This window comes from Heliangelus exortis, chromosome 1 (genome assembly GCF_036169615.1).
Source record: "Heliangelus exortis chromosome 1, bHelExo1.hap1, whole genome shotgun sequence".
Taxonomy (NCBI): domain Eukaryota; kingdom Metazoa; phylum Chordata; class Aves; order Apodiformes; family Trochilidae; genus Heliangelus; species Heliangelus exortis.
Genome location: NC_092422.1, coordinates 87,524,614 through 87,541,463, shown reverse-complemented (window position 1 = coordinate 87,541,463; position 16,850 = coordinate 87,524,614). Strand labels below are relative to the sequence as shown.

Here is a 16,850-nt window from a genome sequence, read left to right as displayed (position 1 = left end):
TAAGAGTCAAACAGCAATTCACCTCAGAACATTGAGAATAGCTGCCTTGCTTCTGTCAGAAATACTGGAAGCAAGTAGAAGCAAGTAGAGTGCGATCCATTTGTGTTTTGGAGTTATCAAATAAAATATATGAATGTACGATTTACATCTGTTGAGCAGTTTATTTCTGGTCTTGTGGGAGAATGGGGTGAAAGGCTTAAATAGGCCCTAAGAAAATCCACAAATATTTGTATTTTTTTAATTTGGCCTTTTTTATCCTTCAGTATTGAAATAGTAGAGTTGCAGAAGTGAAATGAACTCCTCTCAGCTGCTTGAAACTTTCTCACTTTGCAGTGCCAGTGTCCATTGAAGTTCAGAATGTGACTGAGGAAGCAATACAATTCAGCTGGACTGGTGACAGGAGCGGTGGCGACTACATTGTCTCCCTCATGGATGGAAAGCAGGAGATAAATAGAACCACCACAAAAGAGACAAAAACTATGTTCCAACATTTACTTCCTGGTCATGAATACAATATATCAGTGGCAATATTATCATGTGCTGAGTATAACAGGACGTCAGTCAGTGTCCGAACAGGTATTTCCTTGGTCAGCCTATCATTTTTTTATATGAGGGTACTCTCTGGATATCTTTCTATAATATGGTTGGGATTTGATTTCATAGACAATTACTTCTGTAATGCATCTTTATTTATCTGGCTCATCCCCTTACTTGGATAGGACTACTTGTATTAAACAGGAATTTGCAAGAGTAATCCATGTGTATTCTTTAAAATTTTTGACCATGCTGTATTGTTGAACCAGATAATTCTGCACAGAAGTCAAAAGCTTTGGCTGTAACTTTAACAGTAAATATTCTGCTAGTGTGAAATTTAGGTTGCACATACTTTTTTGAATGCAGACCATCCTTAATTGTCACTGTTATTTTTTTATTTCATCCAAGGATATAGACTGTATTACTGTATTAAGTAGAACATTGTCCTCTAACTTAAATAGTTCCTCTTTCTTCCTCTCCTCACAGAATCATAGAAGGATTTGAGTTGGAAGGGACCTCTAAAGGTCATCTAGTCCAACCCCCCTGCAGTAAGCAGGGACATCCTCAACTAGATCAGGGTGCTAAGAGCCTTGTCAAGCCTCACATTGAGTATCATCAACTACCTCCCTGAGCAACCTGTTCCATTTTTCCACTACCCTCATGGTACAGGACTTCCCCCTGACATCCCATCTAAATCTTACTGCCAAAGCTTAACTCTCATTACTGCAATCTTTTTTTCAGTTCACTAGTGGACTCTCCAGTGGATTGTCTTATTACTTTCAAAACCTTTCTAGAGCAGCTGAATTATTCTAGCTGCTAAATGCGAGTTTCCTTCTTATGGACTTGCCCTCTATCTTAGGCTTCAAGACCACAGAGACAAAGAATTCTCATCATAATTTCCATTCAAATATTTCAGTACTTCAGTCCAGTGGCTTTAGTTAGTTATTAGTTTCCCTTAAGAAAAAAAAAAAAAAAAAAAAAAAAAAGAAAAAAGAAAAGAAAAGAGATTTTATTTCCTTTTGAAATGTGAAGACATCTGCCCTACCAGAAAAGTGTTTGTAAGCTAATTAAAGAGTGATACAGACCAAGTCATCTGGACTTTATGTGGAGCTGAAGATTATGTTCAGTTCTGCGAAGAAAGCAAGCTATATCCAACGAGCTAGTCACATAAAAACTGAGGAGACAGTCAAGACCAGCATGTTGTTTTGAGAATCCATCACCCAGATTATCATAGAATGACAGAATCTTTTAGGTTGGGATCATTGAGTCAAACCATCATCCCTACTCTACAAAGCTCTCCCCTCAGCCATATCCCCAGACACATCTACACAATCCTTAAACACATCCAGGGAAGGTGACTCAACCACCTCCCTGGGCAGCCTATTCCAGTGTATGACCACTCTTTCTGTGAACATTTTTTTCCTAATGTCCAATCTAAACCTACTTCTTCTATGATTCTATGATTCTGTGATTCTGTGCTGTTCTGAGAGTTCATCATCCATATTATGTTTAAATGAAATAGCTTATTTTTTCTTCTGAAAATTCTACTTAGTTTGCCTGAGTTGTATAAGCACATGACAATACTCTCAGAAGAAGAGCTCTCAACATTATCTCAGTAAAGATCTCAAATATCACCTACCTGCCCACCAACTGCCTTTCTTCTGAGATGATCCATTTTTATAATCTGCAGTTCTAGATTGACACTGGGCAAAAAGAACTGCTGATTAGGTGATTCCTTGGCTGTGATTAAGTGCTTTCATTCATTTCAGTTGGGAAGTATGATGCACTAGGTGACATGAAAAAAGGTTTTTTTCACCTCAAAATTTTCATACTAGCAACTATCAAGCATGCTCAGAGGTAATTATCTTGATTTTTAAATTTATTTTACAGATCCTGCTTCCTGTTTTAACAGAAGTCAATTCTGCGTGCAAGAAAATACTGGCTGTTCTCAGCTAAAACATATTGTATGCTCATGTAAGTTTTATAGAATTTTAACATTTGTTTATTCATAGCTATGGGTTATCATTTCACAATATAGTATCTTTCATGAGTATTTTGCCATGGGAGTTCTTTAGAATCTGAAATTCACACTTCTTTGGTAAAGAAGCTGCCTTCAGCAAACTTCAGTGTCATCTTCCAGCTCTATTTTTAGTCTGGATTTTTCTATGTAAAGCACATTTCTTTTCTTAGGGCCCATCCACCTACTTAGGAGGACTGAAATATACCTCACTGTCTTGCAGAATCCAATAGGCTGACCTTGCTTTGTTTCTGATGAAATCAGTAGGAGAGCAGCTTTGAATTAGGGAGCAGGGTGCACCTTGAATTGTATGGGAATGACTAACAAACTGTGAGAATGAGAGCAGACAAATTTGAAAAGGAAGAGATTCAACCCTTGAGGGTTCATAAGCCAGTGCATTAGGTACATGGACATGATACACTATCTTATTGTTTAGTTTAGTTAGTTTATTGTTTAGTTTATCTTATTGTTTAGTTAGTTTCTGGTTTTATCAATTAGTTCTATAAACGTATGAGAAAATCAAGTTTGAAAAGCAAGTGGATTGATATCGTGAGATTCACCTAATTGCTTCACTTTTTTTTTTTTTTTTTTTTTTCAGATAATCAAGCATTTGCCTGCAGTGTTTCGTTAAAAAACCTAACATTTACTCATACACTTTACAACTCTGAGAGTGAAAGCTACAAAATGCTGTCTGAAAATATCAGAACAGAAGTAAGTTGCTATGCTCTCCTTTATCATTATGAATCAACTAAGTCTCAATAAGCAACATCAGTCTTCTAGCTTAATACTTAAATCAAAATTGTGACAAAAACCTATATGGGAAGCACAAGACTTGACTGAAGGGAAGAAAATATTGTCCAATGAGGAGGGGTATGTATAAGGTATAAAGAGGACTTTATACCTATCAAAGATTAGAAAAAGCGGGTGAGCCTTGTATAGCTGACATGCAGAAGCAACAGACTTCTGCTCAGCTGTTTTTAGCAGGGTGTTAAAGAAAAGGACAAATAATTTACACACCTCTCAGGAATCCTATTATACATGTGCCTGTTCAAAAGGCAAAACTGCTGTAAGACTGTGGGTAAATCAACTAGCACAGGAAAATATTTTTAGTTTGCTTATCATACTTTTTAGCTAAGAGATTCTATGGATTTCATAAGCAGTAATTCATTTGTTCTCACAATGCTATCTCCTTGTAACTTTGTCTTCTGACTGCTAGCATCTCCATTTCATGGACAGAAAATTTTCTTCAGTGAATTTAAAAGGCTTCCTCCAACATGACTGAATGCAACAGGAGTCCATTTACTGACTTTTAATAAGCTTTCACACAGCCTCTATGTAGCATGCCAGCATGACTTTTACCACACTTTTCTTCAAAAAAAGCAAAACCAAGGAGGGGCTACAGCAACATGACTGAAAAATAGTCGAATTCTGTGTTCATATTTTTTTAAAAAACAATTTGAATATTGAACAGTTTATTTTAAATTCCACAGCTGTAGTTTTCAAATGTTGCATTTCCATCTACCTAGGTCAGCTTTCCTATCTAGACCACTCATTATGGTGAGGAGAAGAAAAGCATTTTTGGAGTTTCTGTACAGAGAACTTAATGTGACATGTAGCTTGAGGTGGGGATTTATAGCACAGAGAAAGATGTAAGTAGAGAACTGGGCAGTGATTCAGAACAAATTGTTACCATTTGTGAAAAATAGTAGCCTTACAGACTTTTCAGGTAAAATATGATCTTTTTTTCACAGCAAGAAGATACCTTTTTCTTAGTGAGTTGAATAAAAAAACATAATTTTTTGTAAAGACCAGTCCTGGCAGAAATGTTTCAACCCCTCTTTCTTAGAAGAGAGTATTTCTTGTTCTTCTGCTATATCCACTTGAAAGCACGAGGCAAGCCTTTACTTTTGGAGACATAGGTCTAAACCTGAAATCATTGCAAATGGTGTAATCAGATTACACTTAGTTTATGCCAGAATCATTGAGAGACAAATTGGACCCTAGTCTCTCTTTGCATTGTTATTCTGTAACAAAATAATTTTTATAATCTGGTGATTAAAACGTTTTATCTTTATTAAGCTTCTAATATGAATTTCTGTGCTGGTAGTGTGCACACAACAATGCTTGAAGTTTAGTTGTATGTGTTAAAAAAGCCAGGGGACACCGAGGGTAACTTCAGAAATGTTAGGTGCACCTTGCAGATTCCATATTTTCTACAGCTGGGGTCCCATATGGGTTTGTAGCCTGTGGAGGAGAACTGCTTTCAATGCATTACCCACTGATAGCTATCTAAACAGTTTACTTGCTTTAGAAATCAAACTTTAGTTTTCTATTTTCAGTTACAGGCTATGTATTGTTCTAGAATCTTCCTTAGGATTTTTAGTGGTAAAGACAAAAACCACCGCCATTATTCAGTTATTTGTTATTCCAAACAGATTACTCTGAAAGAATACTAAGTGTAGAAAATTAATACCTTGATGTGCGTTTGATGTGGTGTTATTCCTTCTCTGCCTCAGTTAACTGACACATGAAACAAATATCAATTTCAATTCACACAGGTTGTTAGAGGAATGCGCGCGAAACTAGGAGATGACCGCTTCGATATCACTATACTGGGATTCAGGCCTGGGAGTGTGATTGCTGATTTCATTTCTCTCCTGCAAAAAGAAGAGCCCGTTGATGTGAATGTTATGCAGGCATACTTAAGTCAAGTATTAAAGAGCAAGTTTGGTAACCAAATTGAGGTAACCGTACAATGTAAGTGATGTTGAAAAAGTTTCTCTGTGGTGTTACGGGAATTAAAGGGTCAGATCTCCTGTTCTTCACAAGAGCTGATAAATTAACTTTTTTCTTTTAAGAGATTCAAGTATTTCAGCTAACCTATTTAAACTTTCATAGAAAGTATAATCCAGAAAAAATGCAGATTATTGTTCTTGATGATCTTTAGTGTCCATTCCAGCCCTAACCATTCTATTCTATGATTTTAAAAATACGCTGTAGATACCCACTTCCACATTCAAAGGATGGGTTTTCTTCACACATGTAGGTGAGATTTGTGTTCCACTATCACCTTTTTCACCTCCACATTGATCTTAAAAGAGTGGCTTTCAGCTGGAGAAGGGGTTGAGAAGACTTTTTCTGTAGTCTCATCTGTAACAGTGATGTGGATTTAGCAAAGTACTGCAGAGATGCAGAGAGGCTGAGAGGAAAGGTAGAAATTGTGGAGAAGGATATTAATCCAAAATACAGTAACTGTCATGCTTGTGGTGGTGGTAATGTACTTTTTGCCTTAAGCAGATATGAATTTGGGGCTTTTCATGCAACACTGATGCTTCTTCTGCCCCCATTAATATCCTGTCTTTGGAAAATGCCAGCTGGCATTATATTTTAGTTTGTGTGCCTTTCCAACATTACTACACACATTTTTACCAGAGATGAGGGATGCCTACATGTGCTACAGGCCTTTCATTACCTTTATCTGGCAACCAAGATGCTTTCTGGTTTTGGCCTATTAGTTTTAGAGACTTTGTTTTCAGTCAACTGTCTCCTGGAGGAAGACAGGGTTAGATGTGAGTACATCTGGCAGACCAGGTCCCAGTTAGTTTCAAAGCTCATTGTTCAAATGTAAGGAGGATTGTAAGGGTTAAATTACGTTCAGCTCCATTTCATGACCCCTTTTCAAACCTTGGAGTGATTCTTTAGGGGTACAGAATAGAGTTCTCTCTTCCCAGAATCCTCCTCATACTTTCCACCAAGCAAATCTTCAGAGCAGCTGATTATGGATGTCACCAATAGATCACAAGGACTTTCAGAGAGAGAGAGGTCCATAAAATTTTCTAGTTAACAATTCTTTGCTACATGTGAGAACATTTTTAATATTATTCAAAAGTTTTAAAGCTGCCAAAGAGTAAAATCCAGCTGACATTTAGGGCTCCAATCTTTCTCAAACCTACTTTTTACTGTTTGTATCTATCATTTATGAAATGTTTTGTATTTCCAGCCCGCTCTGTGCAGACATCGAATGGAGAAAGTTCCGGCTGGAAAGTGGCAGTGATTGTCCTTGGAGTTTTACTTGGTGTTGCATCAGTGATTATTCTTCTGCAAACATTGTTTTATATCTATAAGAAGAAAAGATTGGGTAATTATTTGGTTAAGCCTGAAGGACTGAAGGGAATTTTTTTCTATGAGCACTTATAGTATAAGCCGTTGGTTTCATTTACATATTTTGGATAAGGGGAAAAGTTAATATATTTGTCTTAAATTTCCATGTTAACTGTTCACATTAAATGAAGGTAATTCTACCCTCTCCTTCCCAATGTTCATCCCTGAATTCCTGAGCTCCACCAACCTCCAATTAATCAGCCTTTTAACACTGCTCTCAGGTATGGACTGGGGAATTTTTCCAATTGTAAATGTGGTAGTGAGGCAAGAAAAACAACTGTTCTGACTGTCCTTTACGGGTACTACAATGATTCCTAACCACTGACTACAGAGACAGGATCTGAACTACTCAATACTCTCTTCTATTTAGGTGGCACAGCAAAGAAAGTGACTCTTCTTAGTACCTGAGGCAGGTCACCTGAATAAGCAGCTGAGAACAGAGTCATCCCGTCAGGTTTTGCACTTGTCCAAGTCTGATTCCCCTCAGCTGAGATTTTAATTGCCATATGAAGATGCCTCTTCCTATCCCATGATGACAGAATGAACACAGGGCATTCAGTGTTCTAGCGTGCATAGGTCAGATAGGAGTCTGAAGGGAAGTGGGATAGATCTGGGCTACACAGACTGGCTGTAGGAGTCTCTGGTGGAGCAGGAATTTGATCTGGAGGCTTCTGGATTCAAAGTTTGTTTCTTTAATAATTGGGCTATGAATAACTGCCTTTATGTGACAAATGCATAGCATGGTGAATGCAGGTGTGGCTTAAGAGGAAATCAGTGATTGCATAGCCCCAACATGGTGGAAGAGAGATGAAAGGTTAATATGGGCCAAAGCGTTTTAGTCATCTTTTTTTTGCCTGTTAAAAATGGTTTGTTAGGCAACGGTGTGTCATATAGTGCCATTTTGCTCTGCTCTTTATAAACCCAAAGTAGAATCTGCTAACAGCAACCTGAAAGATCCTGTAGCATTTGACCAGACCAGACTCTGTTCTTTAGAGCTATGAAAAGAAGTGACCTTTGTCTATTTTCACCACTCCTAGCTGCAGTCGTGGTAAAGTGCAGTCTGTTCCTCTTGTGTTTCTCCTTTTTCTGCTTAGAATATGTTGAACAAGTGATAAAACACAATATATTGGTGTACTTATTTTCAGTAGGTTTTACGAGTTTCATCTCAAACAAGTTTTCCCTGTGTCTGTGTATTTTGTCTGCATGTCTAATACTCAGCATTCTTATTGAGGCACTGACTATATTGTGATATTGAGGGCCTGGTTCATTCCCCTATAAATGGTTCATACCCTTTGTTTTTGCAGATTATGCCATGGTTAGTTGGCATGGGTTAGAGTAAGGAGGTGTCTGGAACTGGAACATGTTGTGGGACATCAGAAGATAAAGGACTTCAGCATTTTGCTAGTGCACAAGCAGCTCTGCTGTCCTCTGGGTGCAGCCAGTGTTAGTTTTTTAGTACCTCCTTTCCTGCACCAGTGTGGCTACTGGGAGAACCTTGCCAAGGGCCCTGGTTAAGCAGAAAGGTGAAGCCATCTTATATGCTGGCCTTACTGCAGAAAGGCTTATTTAGTTCAGGCTGTATCATCACCCTGATGAGAGAAGTCACATCCAGCCTTGCTCCTCTATCCTAGGCTTAGCAGCAGTGTCATTGTGCAAGAACAATGGGCTGTGCAAGGCCATGTGAGTACCTAGGGTATCACTGATTGAACACCAGGTTCTGTTGGTGGGTTTTGTTCCTATTTGGAATTTTTTTTTTTTCTTTTTTTTTTTTTTTTTTTTTTGCAAGGACACCTATAAAAGAGCAATCTTGCATGATTTGCTCTTCCTTTCCTTCCTTGTAGTATCATCTTGTCTCTCCTTCTTAGGTCTGCAGCATGGAGTCACAGTCCACCTTACTGGTGGAAAATCAATGTGATTAATATTTGTTAAACTTTTTTTTATGCATGTTTTAAACATAGCTACCTCTGCTGCTACATTCAATGGGAAATACAAGTTCTCCAGTGAGCTCTGTGTTCAAATATAAATGAGTGTTCTAGCTTATTGTTTTCTTTGTTTATTTGGAAGGTCTACTTTGAATAGCAAACTCTCGTTGTTAGTAAGCCTTTCTGATGTCTTTGCAAATAATGTTGAAACAAGGACCATGTACAGCAGGCTTGTACTATGTAATCCTGGGATCAGTTTTCATGCAACATATATTTAAACTCTCTGAAGAAATGTGGTAATTTGTATGGTTTCCTCAAACATGCTTTACAAATAAATTTTTTCTTTTAAAAATTTATATATCTCCGTATTTTATAATTCTGGAGGCATGTGCTGCTCTTATTTTGTCATGTAATTTGTAGCCTCTTCTAGCTGCAGGAGGGGAGAGTGGTCACTACTATCAACAAGAGGCAAGATTTCTTTGAGTGAGATTAAAGAGAACTTATACCTCATGGATCTAACCTTAGTTTTTTCCCTGCTGCAATAAAAATCTCACCACCACTATACTGCAATGCCTGGGCTCTGAGGACTCTATGAAAAACACAGCAGAAGTAGCCAGAGCTCCCTTTTCCAGGGGAATTGCTTTGTCTCTCTTCCAAGCAGCATTCAGACAGTCTTGTGCATATTCCCTGCTCAGAGAGATGAGGGCCCAGCAAGTGTGACAGGGAAATAGATGGTAAGATACTCAAAGGCATCTGGCTCCTGCTGATACCCATGGGATTTAAGCAGCCCCTACCTCTTTGTGGGTCAGGGTCTGTATGAGTGGTCTGTATGCACTTTTCCTGTTTCAGGTGCACATTTTTTCCTTGGACCTGACTGACATTATTACCCATAAATTTGAGCTGCTCTGGTTTCAAGAGATGGGAATGAGCTGGTGTCAGAACACCTGAACTGCCCGAGCATGGTTTCCCAGGGGCTGGCATCCTGCATGATCTACATCCTGCCACTGAAGTAACACACCTTCCCATCTCTATGACTTCCCCTGCTCCCAGTCCATGACCATTCCATGGTGCCAGCTTTTCTCTCACAGTACCTCCAGTCTTGCCTTCTCCTTTTCATTGTCATAAGGTCTCTCCTAAGCCTTCTCAAGGCTGAACAGATCCAGTTTTGAGGCTTAGAAAACTGAGTCTATTCAGCCTTGAGAAGAGAAGGCTTAGGGGAGACCTTATTTCAACATTCCAGTACTTAGAGGGCAGCTACAAAGAAGATGGAGGCCCCCTATTTAGAAGGATTCACATGGACAAGACAAGGAGTAATGGGCACAAGTTGCTCATGGGGAGATTCCCTTTGAACACAAAAGGAAAATCTTTCACTCTGAGGACAGTCATTGGAATGGTCTCCCAGTGGAAGTGGTGGATTCCCCCAATTTGGAAAGTTTTATGTCTCAGCTCGACGGGGTGCTGGGACATATCATATAAACAATAATATTAGAAGGGTTGGACCAGATGATCCTTGAGGTCCCTTCCAACCTGACATTCTATGATTCTCATCCTCCATATCTGTTTGGTGCATAAGAGATGGCACAGCCTGGGTAGTGTTTGAGCTCTCACTGAGTGCAAGCAGTAATAAAAGCTTCTTATTTTCACCATACTTCAGTGGCCTCAGTATAATTGAGACCTCTGAGACTCTTTTGAGGCATCTGCATGGTTTCAAGTTCCACAGAAAACACAGAAAGTTAGGAGCTGGAAGAGACCTCATAAGATCATCTAGTCCAAACCCCCTGCCAGAGCAGGGTCATCTAAAGTAGGTCACCTAGGAAAGTGTTCAGGGGGGGTTTGAATGTCTCCAGGGAAGGAGACTCCGCAACCTCCCTGGGCAGCCTGTTCCAGTGCTCTGTCATTCTCACAGTGAAAAAGTTTTTCCTTATATTTATGTGATACCTCCTATGCTCAAGCTTGTACCCAATGCCCCTTGTCCTGTTGTTGGACATAGCTGAGAAGACCCTGGCTCTGTTCTCCTGGCACCTGCCCTTCACATATTTATAAACATTAACGAGGTCACCCCTCATTCTCCTCTCTCCAAGCAGAACAGACCCAGCTCCCTCAGCCTTTCCTCATAAGGAATGTCATGTCTTTCTTGCTTTCCTCCAGCCTATGATCCAGGAGCCAGAGGAACAGATGGAACTGGCTGATGAATGCAGGACTGTCACTGGGCCAGCAGTTCCTTCTGCAGAGAGGTGGCTCTGCCATGTGCTGAAACAAACACTGAAGTGAGACACTTAAGTATCCTAAGACTCTCAAGTTAGAGAAATAGTAACTAGAGGAGTAAGTCTGCAGATGATCTAAGCTAATAGCATGGTGGTATGCCTTACCCAAGCTTACCTGCTTGCTTACCTCTTCCCAAACAGTGTGATAAAAGCGTAGGGCTTTAGGATATCTTAAACATGTAGTGACATATAAATCAAACAGTGCATGCACGCATCATAGCCTGAAAAAAATGAACTGCAGGATTTGGATCTGGGTAGCACTTTGGCAGCTGGTGCCAGGAAGCATGCACAAGCTGCAAGAACTGCAGACAGACAGTACCTCAGTCCTGCCTACACAGAATATTGCCTGGCTTCATGAAGGACTCATAAGGCTACTCCTTATGATTGACATTGTAATAAAGAACCTGTTGATGTCTGCTTTAAAATGTAATCATGTGGAATTATCTAGCAACATAAATACGACCACTGGAAATCCTAGCAAGCCTGCATCATTTTTACTCCTCTTCATGAGAGCTGGTCTATCCCAGGACATTACCTTCTGGGGATCCAAATCGATACCATACCCATTTAGCTACCATTGACCACATCAAGTTGCTGCATTTGCCTACAGGAAACGCAGTTCCCACTTCATGAGCAGAGGTAGGTACCACTGCTGTCAAAAGGGAGTTTGGTTTAACCATTTTTGCTGTTTAAAGATGCCCATCTGCCACTTGCTTCCAGTGTTAACTGGTTCTTTCGAGGACCCGGTTTTCAAACATTTGAGACATTTAGGGATGTGCTCAAAGCTTGCAGTGAGAAACTAAGATGTGGTCAGCTCACACCAATTTGGTTTTCTCAAAGCCCCAGTTAAAAGCTTACCCTGAGCAACTGAACCTCTTGTGCGCTGAGTGCCTGGGTCACAACTTTCTTCAGTGACTCTTGATGTCTGGGGGATATCCTGTCTTTGTGTGGATGGATAGTTATGAAGTTGTGCTAGAAAATGTCACAGAAATAAATGCTCTAATTCAGAGAAATTGAAGCTTTTGTTACTGATGTTGTAAATGTCCTCTTCTGAGCTGGCTGTGATCCTGTCCTGGCAGCTACATTAATGCAGGTTAGGCAAGATTATAGACAAGTCAGGATGCTTTTAGGAAGACTTGTTCCTGCCATGGGCCCAAGGCATTGCATACATGACCACTCCAGTCACTGAAGACACATTCAGCTTACTTTTCTGCATTTCTGTGCTCTTCCAGGTTGGTTCAAGTAGTTACAGTGAGTCCGTGCAGCTGTGTGACCCCACAGTAGATATGCACAGTCAAGGAAAAATATCTACAAGGTTATTTAGAAAAGGGCACGTGTGTGTGACTGGACATCAAAGCTACTCTAAGATACTCTAGTGGTAATCTTCCTATCCCTTTTTGTGTCTGGTTTTTTTGTGTTTTGTTTTGTTTTGTTTCGTTCGTTAGGGTTTTTTGGGTTTTGGGGTTTGTTTGTATGTTTCTAGTGGGTTTTTTGTGTTTTGTTTATTATTATTATTATTATTATTATTATTATTAATTATTATTGTTATTATATTTTTATATAGTAGTTACATTATTATATGTAATAATTGTTATTGTTAATAATAATAATAATTATAATAATAATAAAGACAGGATAACACTGTATCTGAGGTTCCAAAAATCTTCTTAATACCTTGATTAGATACGGACGGAAATTTGGCCATTTCTGAAGGTAACAAATGCAGAAAATGCTGCACTGTGCAGCAGTAGCCACAAGATGGTGCTCCCAGTACTCGTTATCATCTGCTTCACTAAAGCAATGAACTTCACTAAAGTTCAAGAATTCCTGAATTTTTCTCCCGGCCTGCAACCTGGAAACTCACTTCCCTGTCAATGGCCTTTGCAATACTTGAGTGCACTTGAGTTCTGACTTAGAGCCCTCCAAATTCCTCCTTTTTCAGTGTACGAGGTGGCATATGAGTTGGGAAATGAATAAATTTCATCGTTCTGAAGAGGCAACAGTGGAGCAAAGAGGTGCAGGAGAGGCAATGGGAACTTCTGCTGCCTCCGGGTCACCTTAACTGTGTCCTGGGGGCAGACTCTGGCCATGCTGTCACAGGCATGAAGAGCCATGTAGCTCTTTAGCTACAGATTCAGGTAAGCTCAACGAGGAATTACAGTCAAAAAAGGAAAAGGACAAAGGTGCACGTGGGAAAGGAGAAGAATAAAGGTGCATGTGGGAATCTCAATGTTATCCTTCATGTCTCACTGAGTGCCTCAGTAGCAGTGTAAAGCATAGTTCTGAACTCTGTGAACACACTCAAAGAAAGAGGTTTTGATTTGTTTCCTCCACATACTCCTCTTCTGCTTTCTTCCGTGTGTTCTGGGTCTGTGCAAGGTAAGGTGAGAATGGCACCATGCCAGACACACGTGAAGCAAGTGGTCAGGGAGCAAGGAGCAGTGACCTGCACCTTGAGCAGGGGATTGATGTGTTTGTTGGACTTTGCCATAGAATTTCTGTCATGGTAGTCCAGTATTGAAAGCAGCTCCTAAACTTTTAATCACCTCATTGCAACAATAAACACCCTATTCTTCTGAATAAAAGGTTAATTGAAAACCTTAATTTGATTTCTCACATCAGGATTATGCAGTGTAAGGACTCTTCGTCTTTTCAGAGGTTCCTCACGTTGATTTTTATATTGGACTCACTGAATCAGCAACTTAGGTAAATTAATAGTAAAAAAGATGTATTTTTAGAAGTATGGCCAAATTATCTGTGTAAGAAAACACCCTATGTATCAAAAATGTAATTAAATACTAGCTCTCAGCTAATTAAAAAATGTCACATTCCAACTGTCATTTTCCTAAACTACCACTTTTTCCTTAACTATCACTAAGGTCATTTCACATGTCTAATCACTCTTCTGCCTGAAGAAACGGATAGCTGCAGAGTGCTAACAATCAGTGAGCTTGCTTGCCTGTGAGTATCACAAATAAGAGTGTGAATATTGGGCCATTAGTTTTTAAATCCTAATTAACATTTAAGGAAAAGATTCTTTTCCTTCATTTCTGCTGAACTGTGCCTAAATTCATGACTGATACTCACTCAAGTCACCCCTGGAACAAGGAAATAAGAATGCACATGGCAACAGCAGGCTACCTGCATGCCTCAGGTTGGTCACTGCTGTGGCACTCAGCCTCTAGGGCAAGTAATATGCTATAACCCTACAGCCATGCACAAGTGAACAGCTCTGCAGGGCCAAATGCATGGGCTGTATCATCTCTCAGCTGTCCTTTCTGTCTTTCCAGAAGAAGTCTGGCTAATCCTTATCCAGGGGTGGGCTGATACCTAGCAGGGCTGTCCAGGAGGAGGGAGCCCTCCCTGCCAGACCATGACTTCATCCCTTCCCAGAGATGGAGCTGTGTTTGCTGAATGACTTTGTGACAGGTTTCTTGTGAGCAGGGAAAAATGGGCACCTTCCTGACATGATTCATCTTCCCTGTTTTAGGCCTCTACTTCAGATGAGATTAAATCACCCCAAAATGCCTGTTTCTCTCTGTTGACTCTGAAGGGAACGTAGGGCAACACTAGCTCATAGGTCCTGACAGGATGCTCAAAAGAAACCCCCATCTCCAACTTTCATGCGTTTGGCCATCACGCCAACTCCTGGTGAGGTGGATCAGCAGGTCTGTGACATTATAGGCCTGGGCAGGGCATCATATTAGGTCACGGAGAAAAAGTAGTAATTTTTGCAGGCATGAAGAGTTTAGCACCAGCACTACCTAACTGGGAGCCTGTGGCTCTGTAGGCACACAGCCAGAACAAGACTTTTTCTGTCTTTTCCAGGATTTTCCTAATAATGGCCCATAGGGTATATATGCCTCAATGCCTTTCATGACTGTTGTCCTTCCTCTCCTTTTCACTTCAACGAAACGGGCATGGAGGTCTCACTAACAGGACTTTGACCTTGGAGGAAGCCATGTAGAATAGGACATACATTCGTTGTGTCTTTCCATCCTATGTCACTCTCACTATGCCTATCAAAATGCAACTTGACCCCAACACACACACGTTAGAGGAGATGTACAGTAGCACCAGCACACTACTACACTTGCCCTTGCTCCCATTGCTGTGCTGCAGCCTCCCACCCTGCAGCCTGCACATAGAGCTGCAACCAGATCAGGTGCATGAGCAAAGAAATGTGCAAGGCAGGATGTAAAAAAGGCACGTGCACGTGCAGATTATGTAGGAAGAGTGAGGAAGATATGAAAAAGCAAAAAAAAAGTATTAAAGCAGGGACATGCTTAAACCCTTTTAATGTTAACCCATTAGGATTTGTCAGTGCATAATGACAGAGGAAACTTGTCAGGGAAAATTGTTACTTTCATTTCTTCATGACATATCACTGCCCAGCTTTGTAAACTTGTGCTTGCTACATGGGGCCCTCAGAGCAGTGAGGACACAGGGACGTGTTACTGCTGTGCAAGCATGACAGGAGACATCTGTTCTGCTTCTTTCTGCAAGCAAACTGCTTGTCTCAGACAAGCAAGCTGGCAGCAGTTGATTTCTTGTCTGATAATGTGATGGAAACCAGACAAACCCCTCCTTCCTTCCTTTTATATTTTGTATGGGCAGGAAGCCTTGTGGTTGGCCTGTTATTAATAATGAGTGTGGTCACAATGCACTGTGAACAATTTCCTTAATTCTAGCAAAAAGCTTATGCCATGCTTCAAAACTCCCTTTACCTTGAGTTGTTCAGTACTACACTAGTAATTGTTTCCTGCTTTGCTGTAATAATTCCGTATTTTCTGGGTTGCCCGTGTTGCCTTTTGCAGCACGATGGTGCAAATGTGTGAAAGATTAATTTATATTTCACCTACAGGAAAATATGGCCTAGGCTGTCACTGCCAAAAAACCCCAAAACCTAGTAAAGAAAACTCTCAGGTCATTGTAAAGGGTAATCTGATTTTATCCTGGTTGTGCAATGGCAGGAGTGATTGATATCTTAAATATGAGGAAACGGAGTTTCCTGCTTTATCCTACAGCTTGTATTGCATTGTCCCTGTCTTATTCCCTTTTGTTAAATGATCTCCCCGTGGGTAGCTAAGATCTCTCTTTTTATTCTCTACATTGCACAATACAGTTTGTAATTATTTCATGATGACTTTAGTCATTCTTTCATTAGGGTTACAAGCACCACATTTAGGGATTTATTTTTTAGTTGACTAATGAGCTTTTATAAGAACTGGGGGGAGCTGAGGGGCTTAGAAGAGAGTAAAATGGCTATTCAATTTTGCAATTGCCTCTGACACAGAGCCAGAGTACACAATTGGCTGTCATGTCTTCAGACCAAAAAACATTACACTGGGAAACTGCCAGAGTCAAATGTCTCTGCAGGAACTTGCTTGTTTACCCGTCAGCTTGCTCAGACTCTGGCCAGGGGGGATGCATTTTTTGGCCTTCAATCCACCATGTCAGCTAGCCTGGTGGGGAGCCAAGCAGTGAAAACTTCCATTCATCACTTGCTTGAAGTTTCCTTATTCCCCTAACCCTCCTCTCTTCTTCACCCTCCTTTCCCAACAAAAAAGCTAGCAAGCTGCTAGGAGACTGGAAGTGTTTCTTGAGCAAAATGGTGCTGAGGCACTTCCATCTGCTGTGGGGCTGTGTTGTTGGGTCCCTTAGGTCTGTTCTCTTCTACTTAGAAAAGTTATCTGAACTGAGTTAGAGGAATTGCTCTTTTAGCTGGGGATGCCCAGGTGTGTGGGCACAGCCTGCTGCCACTGAGCACGAATTATACCATGAGGATGTGCATACATGGTTGTAAGGAGTTTCTTACCCGGCTGTAAAGAGTTTCTCACCCAGGGTGCTCTACATTTGGAAACTCCAGCTGCACTCAGTGTACTCACAGGTGATGTGGAAAGTAGATCTGAATGGTTCAAAATAAAAAATGAAAAAAGAGGGATGCTTACT

At 40.4% G+C, this 16,850-nt stretch overlaps 1 long non-coding RNA gene across 1 annotated transcript; it reads left to right on the top strand.

Annotated features, from left to right (window-relative positions):
- The first annotated feature begins 289 nt into the window (after positions 1-289).
- On the top strand, positions 290-8,986 carry LOC139799891 (uncharacterized). The gene is made up of 5 exons (XR_011727507.1): positions 290-576; positions 2,425-2,508; positions 3,150-3,262; positions 5,110-5,308; positions 6,552-8,986. It is a non-coding gene; the product is annotated as an uncharacterized lncRNA (long non-coding RNA).
- Positions 8,987-16,850: the final 7,864 nt, after the last annotated feature.